This window comes from Pleurodeles waltl, chromosome 9 (genome assembly GCF_031143425.1).
Source record: "Pleurodeles waltl isolate 20211129_DDA chromosome 9, aPleWal1.hap1.20221129, whole genome shotgun sequence".
NCBI classification, from domain to species: Eukaryota; Metazoa; Chordata; class Amphibia; order Caudata; family Salamandridae; genus Pleurodeles; species Pleurodeles waltl.
In genome coordinates this window covers 460,841,383-460,855,844 of record NC_090448.1, presented here as the reverse complement: position 1 = coordinate 460,855,844, position 14,462 = coordinate 460,841,383, and the positions used below count along the sequence as shown (strand labels likewise).

The 14,462-nt window shown below is 43.9% G+C and overlaps 1 long non-coding RNA gene across 2 annotated transcripts in view; it reads right to left on the bottom strand.

The window, feature by feature from the left end:
- The window catches only part of LOC138259502 (uncharacterized), a 66,907-nt gene that overhangs the window by 9,141 nt on the left and 43,304 nt on the right, over positions 1–14,462 (bottom strand). Inside the window, exon 2 of one of the 2 annotated variants that reach the window (XR_011198748.1) lies at positions 10,587–10,774. The exons of the other annotated variant lie outside the window; for it this stretch is intronic. This is a non-coding gene — a long non-coding RNA (uncharacterized lncRNA). The remainder of the gene's footprint in view (positions 1–10,586; positions 10,775–14,462) is intronic. 2 annotated transcript variants of the gene reach the window in all.

Below are 14,462 nucleotides of genomic sequence, written 5' to 3'. Positions count from 1 at the left end.
TGGTCCTCTTGGATTTAAAAAAAAGCCTTTGATTTAACATCATGAACTTTCCTCCACCAGGTTATGTAACAGATAAACTTGGTCCCAGATTTCGGGCATGCCTACATCTCCTATACTCGAAGGCCAGGGTCTGGGTTAATGAAGTGTTGCCCTGTCCCTTTCCCATTGCCTGAGGTCCTCAGCAGGGCTGCTCCCTCTCCCCATTAGTCTTGGCCCTGGTGGTGGAAGCATTGGCTCAGTGGCTATGACAGAGCGTGCAGACATTGATTGTGAGGTGGGGTTCGAGGACAGAATCGCTCTGTATGCTGACAATTTCTTGTTGTATTATACAAAGGCCACAAAACTCCATCCCAAGAATAATGTGCATTTTAGAAGTATACAGTGCAGCCTCGGACTGAAAGTAAACTGGGACAAATCTAAAGTAATCCCCATTACTGATATGACTCAGTTTCCTGCTCTGGCCTTGTCGGTCTTACAGACAAGACCAGACACATTCAGATATCTAGGAGTCCATGTTTCCATGAATCAAGATGAAAGAAAGTTGGGACTTGAACATCTCACTTCTCCTGACCAAACCCAAACTCCAGACAGAGGCCTGGGAAAGGCTGCCTCTCTCTATAATGGGCAAAGGTGCCCTATATAAAATGATCTCCCTCTCCCAGATCCTGTACAGAATACAACATCACCCATATCGCTTGCCCCCTCATTTTCAATGCACTGAAGTCCACCCTCACTCCTTACCTCTGGAAAGGGGGGGCACCGAGAGTGCCCCATAAAAAGTGTGTGCATTCGCCTTACGAAAGTGATTGAGTTGACAGGATGACAGCAATGGGATGCCATCGGACTGTCAAAGCTTGGGGATGTATTGGTGTGACCCACATTAAATCATACACTGACCTGACCACAGAATAAGATTTACACAAATCCCAATTTATGCAAATCGGACACGCCTTAGACATCTATAAACACAAACAGATCCCTCTTCCAGACTTCAACTCCCTCGCGGCAGTGACAAAGATAGAAAATAACAGCATTTCCAGTATATACGTACATTGGATGACAACACTCCAGATCCCCTAGTGGAACTCCACCCAAAATGGGAGAGGGATGTAGAAGAATTAGATGAAGACGATTGTCGAGATGTCAAAATGCCCGCACGAGTTGGCTATATCAGCACAGCTGAGACTCATACAATTTAAGTATTTTCACTGAATGTATTATGCGTCCACCAGACTGTATCACATAGGGTGAACCCAGTCCCTTGACTGTACGAGGTGTGGAAGAGCAGAGGGTTCTTTGATCCATAAAATGTGAGAGTCTCCAACATTCAGACATGCCGGATAGAAATCAACGCACTCTTGGGTAAAACAGTGAGAATCACAGTGGATGGACCCCTAAGAAGTGTCCTACTGGGGATCCAAGCCTGGTGGGATGGCAATGGGGTGATAAACATTATTTGCCTTGGGTCACTTAGTGGGCAAGAGAGACGTGGCCCACCACTGGAAGTCCCCAGCAGCCCCAACAACGTCAGAGTGGATTAGCAGCATGGACCCATGCACTGTGGCAAAGGAATCTGTGTGAAAATACAGAGACTGCACACAGAAACATTTAAGGATATGGGGGAAGTGACAGGACTACTTTAAAAAGACATGAACATTCACACGATTCCTGTGCCAACTTCCTGCACGATGACCTGCCAAGAGTCCATACTCAAGGCTCACAAGCTCCCCAGGTCCAGGTCCAAGTCTCAACTGGGACTTCTGCCTGTCGTTCTAGTAATGTGAATGGTGCAGCTGGCATTGTACACACTGTGCAGTGTTTAATGTTGGTGTTTACTTAAACATGGAATAAAAAGTTTAAAAAAAATCACGTTTCATCATTAGCGTTTGACCATAACAACGCACTGCAATCGCCATACGTTGAGGTTAGTTAAAATATCCCTAAATCGAATTCCAGACCACATATTTTATGTTGGATCAGCATCTTAATGTCAAAAGAATGTTTTAGGTCTGGCTAGACAGCGCAGCTGTACGAAAAATGTTTTGTTCCCAATACTTTAAAATATACATAGAGTGGAGTTTGGCTCCACTCGGAAGAGTATCTCTCTCTCACCTCATTCTTAGCTATTTAATGTGTAATTCGACCGTCCAGGAACTACTTTCAATTGAGTGCACGAGGGGACTACTTTACATCTGAAAATTGAAATCTATCCACATGATGTTTGTCACAATCAATTCTTTATCTCCTATATGTTTTTTAAAATAGGAAAGCAATTCTTTTTTGCTACTTTATTCAGAAAGCAAATCCGACAGGCCAAGCTTTAATGTAATAAAGAGCATTTCTGCATTCCAAGGACAGTGCAACGACGAGAAAAATCTTTTGCGAATGATTGTTACAGCTTTCACTTGCGGAATGCTATGACATTGTCACTCATTTTCTCCAGCTCAAATTGCCAGATGCGCACATAGTTATCATTCAGAAGTTGTTATAATGTCTACAATTGGGTTAGGCCATTGTAATGACTATTTAATCCACCAGGTGTGTTCAGTTTGTTACATGCTGTATATATCATCAGGTGAGACTGATCTTTACCTTAGTTTACTTTTCACCCTTGTCAAACTGCTTTACCAGTTAAATCTTGGCAGCTCTTCCCTTAGAACTCCTCTAGCATCTGATTCTCCCTTCTTTTCTTTTGACAGAGAGCTTCTGGAAGGGTGTTCCATTGAAAGGTAAAAGAGGAACGCTCCGAATATACCAATGTAGAGTAACATCAACCTGTACAGTTTCTGCCCGCTTCAATCACTGCTCCCATCACTACACAAATGACTCTGATTCATCAACAAATGTTATCATTTCTTCATCTCCCACATGTGGACACGCATCCTTCACCTCTCACATGTCATACACAACTCCGTTTCGTTTATACACATCTTGCTGCCAATAATACACAGCCTCCTTCCTGTTTATGCACAACTCTCCCATTTTGCAGTTTTTCACTCTTCATGCATATTAGCCTCCATTCAGGCAGAATCTCCTGCCACTTATGCAGGAATTCCTTCCCCGCATCCACGCACCACTTCCTGACATTCATGCATAGCCATCCAATTTATACTCACCCACCTTCTATTCATGCTTAAGGTTCTCACTTTAAAAAAAACACCTCCCATCCATATACAACGTTCTCCCATTTATACAATACCATCCATTTAAAATGCAACCTCCTCTGGTTCCTCAACAATCCTTCCCATACTTTCACACATAACCCCTATCAAACATACGGAATGCCCCATACACACTCAAGCACTTGCCCTCCAGCCTGCATCCCATTCCTATCCACCTTTCCATAATTGGGTCTTCTTTGATATTAAAAAAATAGGTAAATGCCTGCCTATGTCCTAGACCTGAAAATAAAATTCCGAATTTAGATTTTTTGGTTTTAGAAAATATTCTTAAAAAACATTTTTAAGAGCCAAGTAGAATCATTTTTTGACAGTAAGATGCGTTTGGCGACCTGTGCCATTTGGCTTGATCTACGGCACGTTATTGGGCATACCACTATAAATTGATGCCATTTGGATTGCATCTGTGGACTTCCAGAGGAATTTGGAAAATGTGTGTAAGGAAATTTTAAGGTGTTACCATTATCAGTTGACACAATATAAGAAGCTAAAGAGAAGAATGTATATTGCGTAGATCCATCACATGAACATGCATACCATGTCAAAATACACAAATATCACATTGTTTCCGCTGATCACATTTTGAGCTGAGGGGAAATACACCAAAGGTAGAGTTAGTGAAGTATCCTTATGATCCGTAACACTTGACAGAAGAGGATTAACCTGGGTTTTTGTTGGTTTTGCTAGAATATTATGCAAAGTTTTTTTCCCATTTAAAGTCCACCTATGGAATGTTTATTGAATGATATGTTGGCTTTCTGGTGGTCTATAGAGTGTGATATTGGTTTTGAGCAGTTGAAATGGGATAAAAGTAATGCTCATATAGGACATGCTTAAAATCTGAAGATGTACTTGAGAGTGGACGTGCTCTGCCTTATTTGTGGGTTTCAGAGATATCTCTGACTTCTCTTTCCTGAATAACATAGAAGTCGAGTACTAGCCTTTGGCCAATTCACTTACTATGCCACCCATTGAATTGCCAGGAAACAAATCAATTTACAGTTTAGCAGCTGAATGTTTTGCTGGAAAGTGCAATATCATGGTTGGTTATTTCTAAGGGAGTGTGGTTGTAAATGTGCTGCATGTTCAGGGGTGTGGGAAGGCATATGAATTTACACACACTGTTGGGTAGGTGCTTGAAACGACTAGTGAATGGAGAATGGGCGATGGTAATGAAGGAAAGAAGAAAACAAGGCAAACCAGTTATAGGACGGTTGACCAACAATTAGTGATGATTGAGCAAGGACATATTTTGAGGTGAGGTCTGAGTTGTCTTTGTGGCCATTATGTTTAACACAAGTAATTTGGCTGGTGCCACCTGGGAGTTCCTGGAGTTAGGTAGAGGATTTAGTACATGAAGGTTATTTAGGTAGAAGGAAGAATTATAAACAGAAGGGTGAGAAGTAACTGGTAGCCTGGTCTGATAGGGTCCTGGTGGAGTTGTTCAAGTACTATGTACTACATATAAATCATGGCAGAGTGTACAATCATATGCTTCTGGACATAACACTGACAATTTAGTCAGAGTGATTTTGACCATCTTGAAAACTGCTCCTTTCAATATAATAGGCTTTAGGAACAGATTAAGATTGATTCTGGTGGGCTGTTTCTTAATATGGACAGAAGTGAAGTTTTCAGAGCTTGTTATACCTGAAGTAGTGGTAGTTTTGTGGAGAAACTGCATTTGTAGAGAGGAATTGTGTGAATGTGTTGTTGCAGACAATAGAGTTAAATTTGTGCCATCAGGTATGCACGGGTAATGGTTTAGTATACCATATGCTTGTATGACCGCAGCGTTTACCCCAAGGAGAACTCTCAGAGCTATTGACAGATAAAAGATGCTTAATGTTACCCAACTCAGTGGTACTCGTTTTACCAACCTCAAAGGGACACAATTGGGATTCAAAGCCTGTGACCATGTAGTCAAACACATATTTATTGAGGGAATGCATTAGTCCATTGATTCACTAAACCCAGATCAGTTTAGTGGAAAAACAGCAGTCAACGAGTATTCATTTGCCAGTGAAAGCTAATTTGGATTAGAACATTCGAAGGTTGGCAGCTCCATTGAAAACAATGGAGTGCTGCGGGTTTTTACTGGCCAGTAAAAGCCTGCAGCGCCAACATTCCAATGTTCGCTTTGTTCACAGCAACAGCTGTGAACAAAGCCTCACGGAGCCCGAGGGGATTCTAATCCCCTCGGGCTCCGTGAGCAATTTGTTTTTTTAATAGAACATTCTGCCCTGAGTGGCAGAATGTTCTAATAGCCTTAGAACCCGCCATAGCGGGCTCTACCGGCTATTAAAGGCCCTTTCCCTTGTTAAATGCCCTCGCCTTCGGCTCGGGCATTTAACGCGGGAGCGGGCCTTTAATAGCCGGTAGAGCCCGCTACGGCGGGTTCTAAGGCTATATTAGCATAGTGTAGTGGGATTTTTGATATTATTTGAGCCTACAGTTTGACTGAGCAAGCAATGAAAGGACTCAGTTTGCTGTTGTGGGAGGAAGCACTGGGGAGAATTTCATGGTGTCTGAATTGAGGAGAGACAAAAAGGAATGTCTAGTTTGTAGAGGAGGTGCTTTTAGATATGATTCTAAGAAGTATTTGGGTGTTGTGGCATATTATGATGTGAGAAGTGGTTTGGAAAAGAACAAAGTAAGACATGTAAACGTTGTAAATATCCTCAAATTAGATTTTCTCGTAAGAGCTGTGTAGATTTCTAGCGTTTGGGATTTCCCAAAACTATCAAATTCTCCTGGAAATCAAAATTTCATTGAGAACTCCAACTGCCCTCTCATGGATTGTTCACATATCCACAGCAGGCATCTGACTTGTTTTCTTAATAGTAAACTTCCTTCCACCACACTGCAAGGGGGTGATGTTTGCGAACTTTTTCACATTCTATTTATGCTGTTAAACAAGACTTCATCAACAATTTTTTAACAGAGTTGACTGGCATGAGAAACAATTCTGATTTTTACAGGAAGTGCCAAATCAAGATAGAAACCAGTAGTCGAATTTGATCTTCTGTAAGATTGGTTTGGTGATGGAAATTGACCTGGTGGATTCTCCACAAGATTTAGAAATTGTCTTCAAATCAAAGTGTTTTCTGCTAGGAGCATGAATTGAGTGTGAAAAACTACAGAATGTCCCTTATTTCAGGGATTGTGATTATTCACAAAGTTATGACTTTCCAATGGACATGCGCCTGAGACTCACCTGGGAACATCCAAGCCCTTCCACCACTCTCCTTAAACGTAGTATTGCGAAAATATGCCTTATAGCATGCTTTTCATGGTACAAACTAAAGGTGTAAAGTTCCACATAGTCTGACTTGGTACTCAAAATTGTGAATTTCTGCTTCCAGACTGCATATTTTCACATCCAAAATTGAATTTAGCTGTACAAAAATAGTTTGTGAATAAGCCTCAAAATTACATACCTCTCCATGTGGGCCCTGCACATAGCTAGTATTAGCAGGGCTTAAAGTAACCTTAGCCACTTTCGCACACTATCACCTCAGCATGCGTTTGACATGGCTTATCTAGACAGCCATTTGACTGAGCAAACTCAGTCTTAAGAGAAAAGAGATTCGGAAGTTCCATTTCGATCTTTGGATCCACTCCTATTTTATATATTATCAACCTGCGTTATTCCTTCTTGAAATATGTGCCAATTTTACCAGGTTTCATAGAAAACGAAGTAAGATTTCCCCAATTACCAAAATAGCAAAACCAAGCTATTTTAAAATACGACTCTTTATTGTGTCCTTGAATTATATTTTAAAAAACATTTCTCATGGCATAATTAGTTGTTAAAGTTAAATAGACACTATCTGATGTTAAAAATAATAGATTAATGCAGCATTTCTGTTACTTACATGCTATTTGCTAAGGTGATATGTGTTATCATTTATTGAGTCGGCCAAATTAGTTTAAGTTACCTTCTTCTGACATTGATAAATATAATCTTTTATGTAGTTATGTCCTCCATTTAAGTACCCTGAACCTAACAACTATGCAATCTCTTTATTCCTGCTTCGCCTTGGGAGACCTTCCAGTGGGCTAGACCACCTGTTAGCCATGGGCGTCAATTCACCAATATGCCACTGGTAACAAAAGTGACATTATACATCCTTTGTCCTTACTGATGCCGCAGGACGTGATGTCATATGACCTTAAGTCTCATGATACCACAAAAGATACACTCACTTTTACCCTGACTCACTCATTTGCACTCTCTTGCTCCCTCTTACTTACCTATACGTTCTCACTCATTTTCACACACACACACCATTCCCTATACTAACATACATGCTTACATATACACACGCTTTCTCACCCAAACTCTCTCACCCACCTGCACACACATAACATACATTGAAAAACATTTTGGTATACTTACTTACAATGTCAGTAAATTTACCTTTCCAGATCCTGCTGCTTCCACTTTTTATTTCATTAACAGTGAATAATGTATTATTATTCACTGTTAATGCAATAAAAAAATAGCAGAAAAGGAGTTTTGGGCCTGATGCTGATAATGCGCGGCATCTCCAGGGGCATAGCTTCGGGGGTGGTTTGGGGTGTTACACCCCTCTAATAAATGTATCATCTGATAAATAGTTGGGTACAGGTGCTTTCAGTAGGGTATTGTGAGATGTCAGTCGGATTTCACAATGGATTTTTACATACACATAGACAAAAACACACCTCTCTCACTCTCTTTTGAAAGTCCTACCAAACATTGGTTATTTTACAAAATATGGTGTTTTCTCTCACTTAGTACTCCTACCACTTCGCATTCTCCCCCTTTCAATTGCCCCCTTTTGCCCTTCTCATTCACCCTGCTTGTCCTTTAATGTATTTAAACATTATGACACTCATTATGACCCTGGCGGACGGGGGAGAAGTGGCGATAATACCACCAACAGGCCGGCGGAAAAAAATGGAATTATGACCATGGTGGTTACCGCCATGGGCATCCGCCACTTCTCCACTCCTACTGCCAGGGCGGTGACGACCGCTGAGTTGGAGACTTCGGTCTCCAGCCCGGCAGCCGTCACCAGACCGCCGGTGGTATCACGACCCTGCATACCGCCATGGATTTCGGGTGGTTTGGAACCGCCATGAAATCCATGGCAGTAGGCACTATCAGTGCCAGGGAATTCCTTCCCTGGCACTGATAGGGGTCTCCCCCACCCCCCATCCCCACCCCCGAGTCCTCCCCTACCCCCAACATCGAAACACACCCCAACCCTACACGCATACAGACACCACCATTACACATACCCGCACACATACCAACAAACATACCAACAGACACACACACAGTCATACACGCACACATACTCACAGTCATACAGACACGCACACATTTTCAAACACACAACACCCCCGCATGCATACACGCACTCACACACCCCCTCTACATACTCACACGCACACCCCCATGGACGCACACAACACCCCCCCAGCCCCCTCCCCTAACGGACGATCAACTTACCTTGTCCGTTGATCCTCCGTGAGGGGACGGGATCCATGGGGGCTGCTCCACCGCCAGCTCCCTGTCACCAGAACACCGCCACACCGAATCATGGGACATGATTCGGTTGGGCGGTGTTCTGATGACGGGGCGGTGGAGCAACCTCCACTTCCCCGCTGACTGCCAGTATGGCTGCCAGCAGTCATAATACGCCGCGCGGAAAACCGCCTGCACTGCTGAGGTCGTAATGAGGGCCTATATAATTTATATGCCAGCCTGATTGCGTAAAATCTGAAGCTCACACCCCTCCAATCTCACTGACCACGCTACGCCACTGGGCACCCCTGTGTTCTTGGCACTGATTTTGCCACCTCTGAGGCTAGGGGTCGCAAGGGGCAAGCCAGGGGTCGCAGCTGCGACCCCTAAATGACGTTCATGCTTCCAGTGTTGAGATACTTTCCATGCATGGTTGATGTCTGTGTAGGGACAATATGTTAGAAGAATGAGCCTATTTCTCACTGTTATGTCCCTTTGATAAAGTACTTCATGCAACATTGTTGCTCCAGCTATTCAGACACCATAATATTGTCTCTGTCTTCTCTGCCATGAAAACGTGCATCTACGTTGTCGTCTTCGCAAACTTCATTGACCTTTTCTAGACCAGACGCGCTAGGATCAAAGCTCTTTGCACGTGATATCGCAAAACAATATTTGTGCCGTTAATTAATTAGTTGAAGTTGCTGACAATTCTCTTGGCCCGCTAACGCGTCTGCTTGAAGTATCCGCTTTCTGGTCCTGCAACAGCCAAAAAACAATAGCTGAATTACTCACTATTGGTCAACTCATCAAGACAGAAGCGGAACTGCACTATGCCTAGAGAACAAGTTTCCATTAACCATTTGTGTTCATCCTTTCCAAAACTATATTTGTATAGACTACCATTAGTGTTATTACCCAAACAGCGCATCATGCTCACATGAAGAGGTTTAATTGAGGAAATACATTTAAAAGTCAGTGGCTATTTTGAATAAGTTGGTTTTAGCACACACGCCATAGAAGAGTTTTATATAGTTTTGCGAACAACATCTGGTGATGATGGCTTTTTCCACAGCTATCTGTAAAACACGCAGATAGACCTTACTCTGACTGCAGTTTAGCTTTTTATTTACTGTTTCGTTGGGTATTTTACATTTTAACTCATATTCAGAAGGCATTTAGATGCAGTATGATATTATTAATTTAGTTTGGGATTGGGGTCTAAGTTTTGATAGGGGCTGTTGCTCAAACCAAAAAGTAACTTTGCCTTTTGAAAATCATAAACCTCGTGGCTGTCGTGAGGACATCCGTGAAAAATTCGACACTTGTTTGTATATGCCTAAAATGTCCACTGCCTGTCAAGACACTTGTTTACAGTAATGATTGTCATATAATTTATTTATTTTCCTTCGTGAAAAATATTTTCTTTTGCAGACACATCACTTCCCATGGGGCTCCCTACTGATTAGGGGATTTTATGAGTTTTTACACCTAATTTGCAGAAGTCCTCATGTACCACTTTCTAAATGGCCACCTTGTGCTGCACCCTTGGCAGCCCCCAAGGTTTCCACCCCAACCCTAAGCACATGATGACTGAAAGTCTGCCCTACTTATTTGCAGTTTCTCTGTGGTCCCTTTTCAGGTCTGGTTTACAGAGATAGATTGAGTTGTCTTGCCAGGCTCATGTTTTCAAAAAATCATTATAAAACTTCATATTTTTGGCTCTGAATTTTATACTGTTTGTGGGACTCGCTTTAATATTTTAGTTCTAATCTACTTTACTGTTTACATGTTTCTGTTCTGTGTATTAATTTCACAACAGATACTTTGGTTTGGTAGCCGAAACATTTGCATTGGAAATATCTGGGCTCCAGTTAGATTTTATTTACCCTCTCATTATGGCTGCCTTCTGGCCATTTTCGGTCACCTGACTTCAGTCTAGCCACAGCCCTTCTCTGCTTGGCGGGCTATTTAACTTGGCTCTGGGGGGATGGGTCAGCAGACGCTCTAAAGGCAAGTCCATCTTCATCCCTCCTCAGCTGGCCTGGCCCAAGGCCAAGGAATTCTGCTCCTCATCCTAAAAAATCAAGAGACTCTGTCAGGTAAGCTTGTACTGTTAGTAATTTAGCATTGTACATTCTAAATTTTCTGTTACACCGCAGCGCTCGCTGCGGCCGCGGGCTCAGGTTGCCGCGGCGCGGCACGTTAATTTTGCCGCGGCCGACGCCCGGGCCGCGGTAGACGCCGAGGCAGACACCCAGGTCGCGGGGGTCGCCGCGGCTCCGGCGAGGGCCATAAAGGCTCCAGGGAGCCGGTCTGGGGGTCACGGCGCTCGCCGCTCCCCCTTTTTCAAGTTCTGCCTTAAAGGCAGACGCGGCAGAGCCTGAAACCCCGAGGGGGTTTCAGGCATGGCCGCACACAGCGCATTATGCGCTTAACATTTATTTCTCTTGCATGTATTCACCTGCCCACCACCACTTACCGATGTTCCTAGGACAAACCGAACCCTTACACTGGGGGTTCTTTATACTTGCCTTTTTTCTCTTCCCAGCATGCTTACCACTTCCTCTCTACCCAGCATGCATTGTCTAACACACATACCTAATTCATTACTGTTTTCTTTTCCCCAATCCAAGATGGCGGTGTTCTACTTCCTGTTTCCTGTTTCCTGTCCAGGGGTATTTAAGGGGATTCCAACTGCCTGTTCATTGCGTTGCAACACTCTTTGGTGATAGTCACGCTCCTATTTGATATCCTTCTGCGAATCCTGTCTGTTCCTGAATTGCTTTGTTTTCCTGCCTTCCTGAACTGCGGTCCTAATACCCTGGTGTCCTCCTTTTCGTTTCAGGGAGTTCCTGTGGAGGTTTTTTACCCTACTGGGGTTTTTCCTCTGGGACTCCTTCTGGAGGGCACGGACTGTAGTGGTTCGCTCATACCAAACAGCACCGTGGCTACCGGAAGGGGTCGCCCCTACCTCGGCCAGAGCAGAACCCGTCGGAACAAGGACCGTTCCCCTACGCCTCTCCGCTGCGAGGGTAAGACCGTTGAGAACCACGACAGATTGCAACGCCCACAATTCCTGTTGCAGTCCGGAACTATGGATAACCCAGTGGTAAACACGGAACCTACTAACCAGGACCTACTGGCGACGATACAACAACAGGCTCAAGAACTCCAGCAATTACGTACTGAGAATACTGTTTATCGACAAACCTTTGCCTCCAGGACCACAGATGTCCCTGCAGTAGCCGCCTCTACACCTCGATTTTCCGGGGATCCCACCACATTAAAAGAATTCCTGGATGCCTTAACGGTGTACTTTGCCTTTCGCCCCTCGCAATTTGTACAAGATAAGACCAAGGTGGGGTATTTGATTAGTGCCTTATCAGGACCAGCCTTGGCCTGGGCCACACCTCTAGTAACCAGAAACGATCCCTGTCTATCTAATTATTCCACCTTTATCACTACTTTTAAACAGATGTTTGAACGCCCTGGACTCGAGGCGTCAGCAGAAGATGCTCTTTGCGAAGTCCAACAAGGGAGTCAGGATGTATTACAATACATCACCCGTTTCAGACAATTAGCTGCAGAAACAACCTGGGTGGAACGTACCTTGGTGACACTCTTCCGTAGAGGTCTAAGAGAGGACATCAAAGATGAACTAGTACATTCTGCCAGGATAGAAAACCTCAAAGGGTTGATGGACCAAGCACTAACTATAGAGTATCGGTTAAATGAACAACGAATGGAGAAAAAGAAGAGTCGTTTGCCTTTTCACTCAGTACCATCTCGTCCCTTCGCCCATCGTTCCGAGGAAGCCCGCCCTGAATCCAAAGGGAATACCGAGGAAGAGCCCATGCAGATTGACACAGCTCGCGGACCTCTATCCGCCAGCGAAAGGGAACATAGACGAAGGAAGGGGCTTTGCCTATATTGTGGTGCAGCTGGTCACCTAATTCGCGCCTGCCCCATTCGTCCAACCAAGCCCTTGGGAAACGCCAACTCCCGTCCCCAGTAAGAAGGGTGAGGACGGGATATCGTGATATACCTTCTATTTGCTCTTCCAGGGAGGAAGGAACTGCTCTTTTTCTCTTACCAGTTACCCTCCATTTAACTGATGGCCGTGAAGCAAGAACTTTGGCTTTATTGGATTGCGGAGCCAGTGGCCTATATTTAGATGAAACCTGGGCCAAAGAACAACAAATAACACAAATACCCAAAGAAATACCAGAACAGGTACATACTGTTGATGGGTCACTCTTGGCCTCTGGACCGGTACAATACACCACCCCTACTTTCTGTTTACAGTTCGGTAAACATCAGGAAATTCTCTCGTTTGACTTAATCTCATCACCACACCATGTCATGATCCTGGGAATTCCATGGCTTACACGGCACAATCCTTACATCAACTGGGAAACAAAAACCATTTCGTTATCCTCCCATTTTTGTCAACACCATTGCTATCCGGCCGGGGATTATTGGTCCCCAAAAAGTCTCTCAACAGCACCTGCCCAGGTGGGAGGATCCATTAATGTTCTACAGGGAGTTCCCAGACAGTATCAGGACTATATCGATGTATTCCAGAAGCCAGAAAGACCTGAATTGCCACCCCACAGAGAATACGACTGTGCCATTTCTTTAGAGCCATACACTGTAGTTCCTTTTGGGCGGATGTACTCCCTCACCGAACCAGAGAAACAAATTCTGAAGGAGTACCTAGATGAGAATCTACAAAGTGGGTTAATAACTCCCTCCTCTTCACCCGCCGGGGCTCCTCTTTTCTTTGTACCAAAGAAAACCAAAGACCTGCGTCCCTGTATCGACTTCAGAGGGTTAAACAGGATCACTATCAAAGACCGGTATCCGCTACCCCTCATCAAAGACATCTTAGAAGCAGTCAGAGGAGCCAAGAGGTTCACTAAGCTGGATCTCCGAGGAGCCTATCATCTGCTAAGAGTCAGAGAAGGTGATGAGTGGAAGACCGCCTTTAGAACACCTTTTGGTCACTACGAATATAGAGTAATGCCCTTCGGACTCACTAATGCCCCGTCCATCTTTCAAAGATTCATGGATTCTATCTTTTCTGATCTTTTGCAACAAACAGTGGTAGTGTATCTTGACGATATCCTAATTTATTCGGTTCATCCAGAGGAACATTCCAAACACGTCCGCCAAGTCTTAGAAAGACTCCGACAACATAATTTGTTCTGTAAGCCTGAAAAGTGCGAATTTGATCAGATAGAAGTGAAATATTTGGGATACTGTATAGACCAAACCGGAATTGCCATGGACTCAGACAAAGTACAGGCTATATTGAACTGGCCATCTCCTTCTTCCATCAAGGAGACTCAATGTTTTCTGGGACTAGCCAACTTCTACCGGCAGTTCATAGCAGACTTTGCCCAGAGAACCAGCTTCATTACTCAAACCCTCAAAAAGGAACACCTAAAGAAGGGTTTTTGTTGGACACCAGGTGCTGAGTCAGCTTTTCAGGACTTAAAGAAAGCCTTTAGTCAAGCCCCTATTCTTCGACACCCAGACACTAGCAAACAATTCATTGTTGTCACAGACGCCTCAGAAAGAGCTATTGGGGCTGCCTTGTTACAAAGACAAGACGATGATGACCTAGAACACCCTGTATTCTATCTATCCCACATTCTATCTGATTCTGAGCGAAACTATTCCGTGCTAGAACGCGAATTACTCGCCTTAAAAGTCGCGTGCACTGAATGGAGACACTTTTTGATGGGATCAAAGGAGCC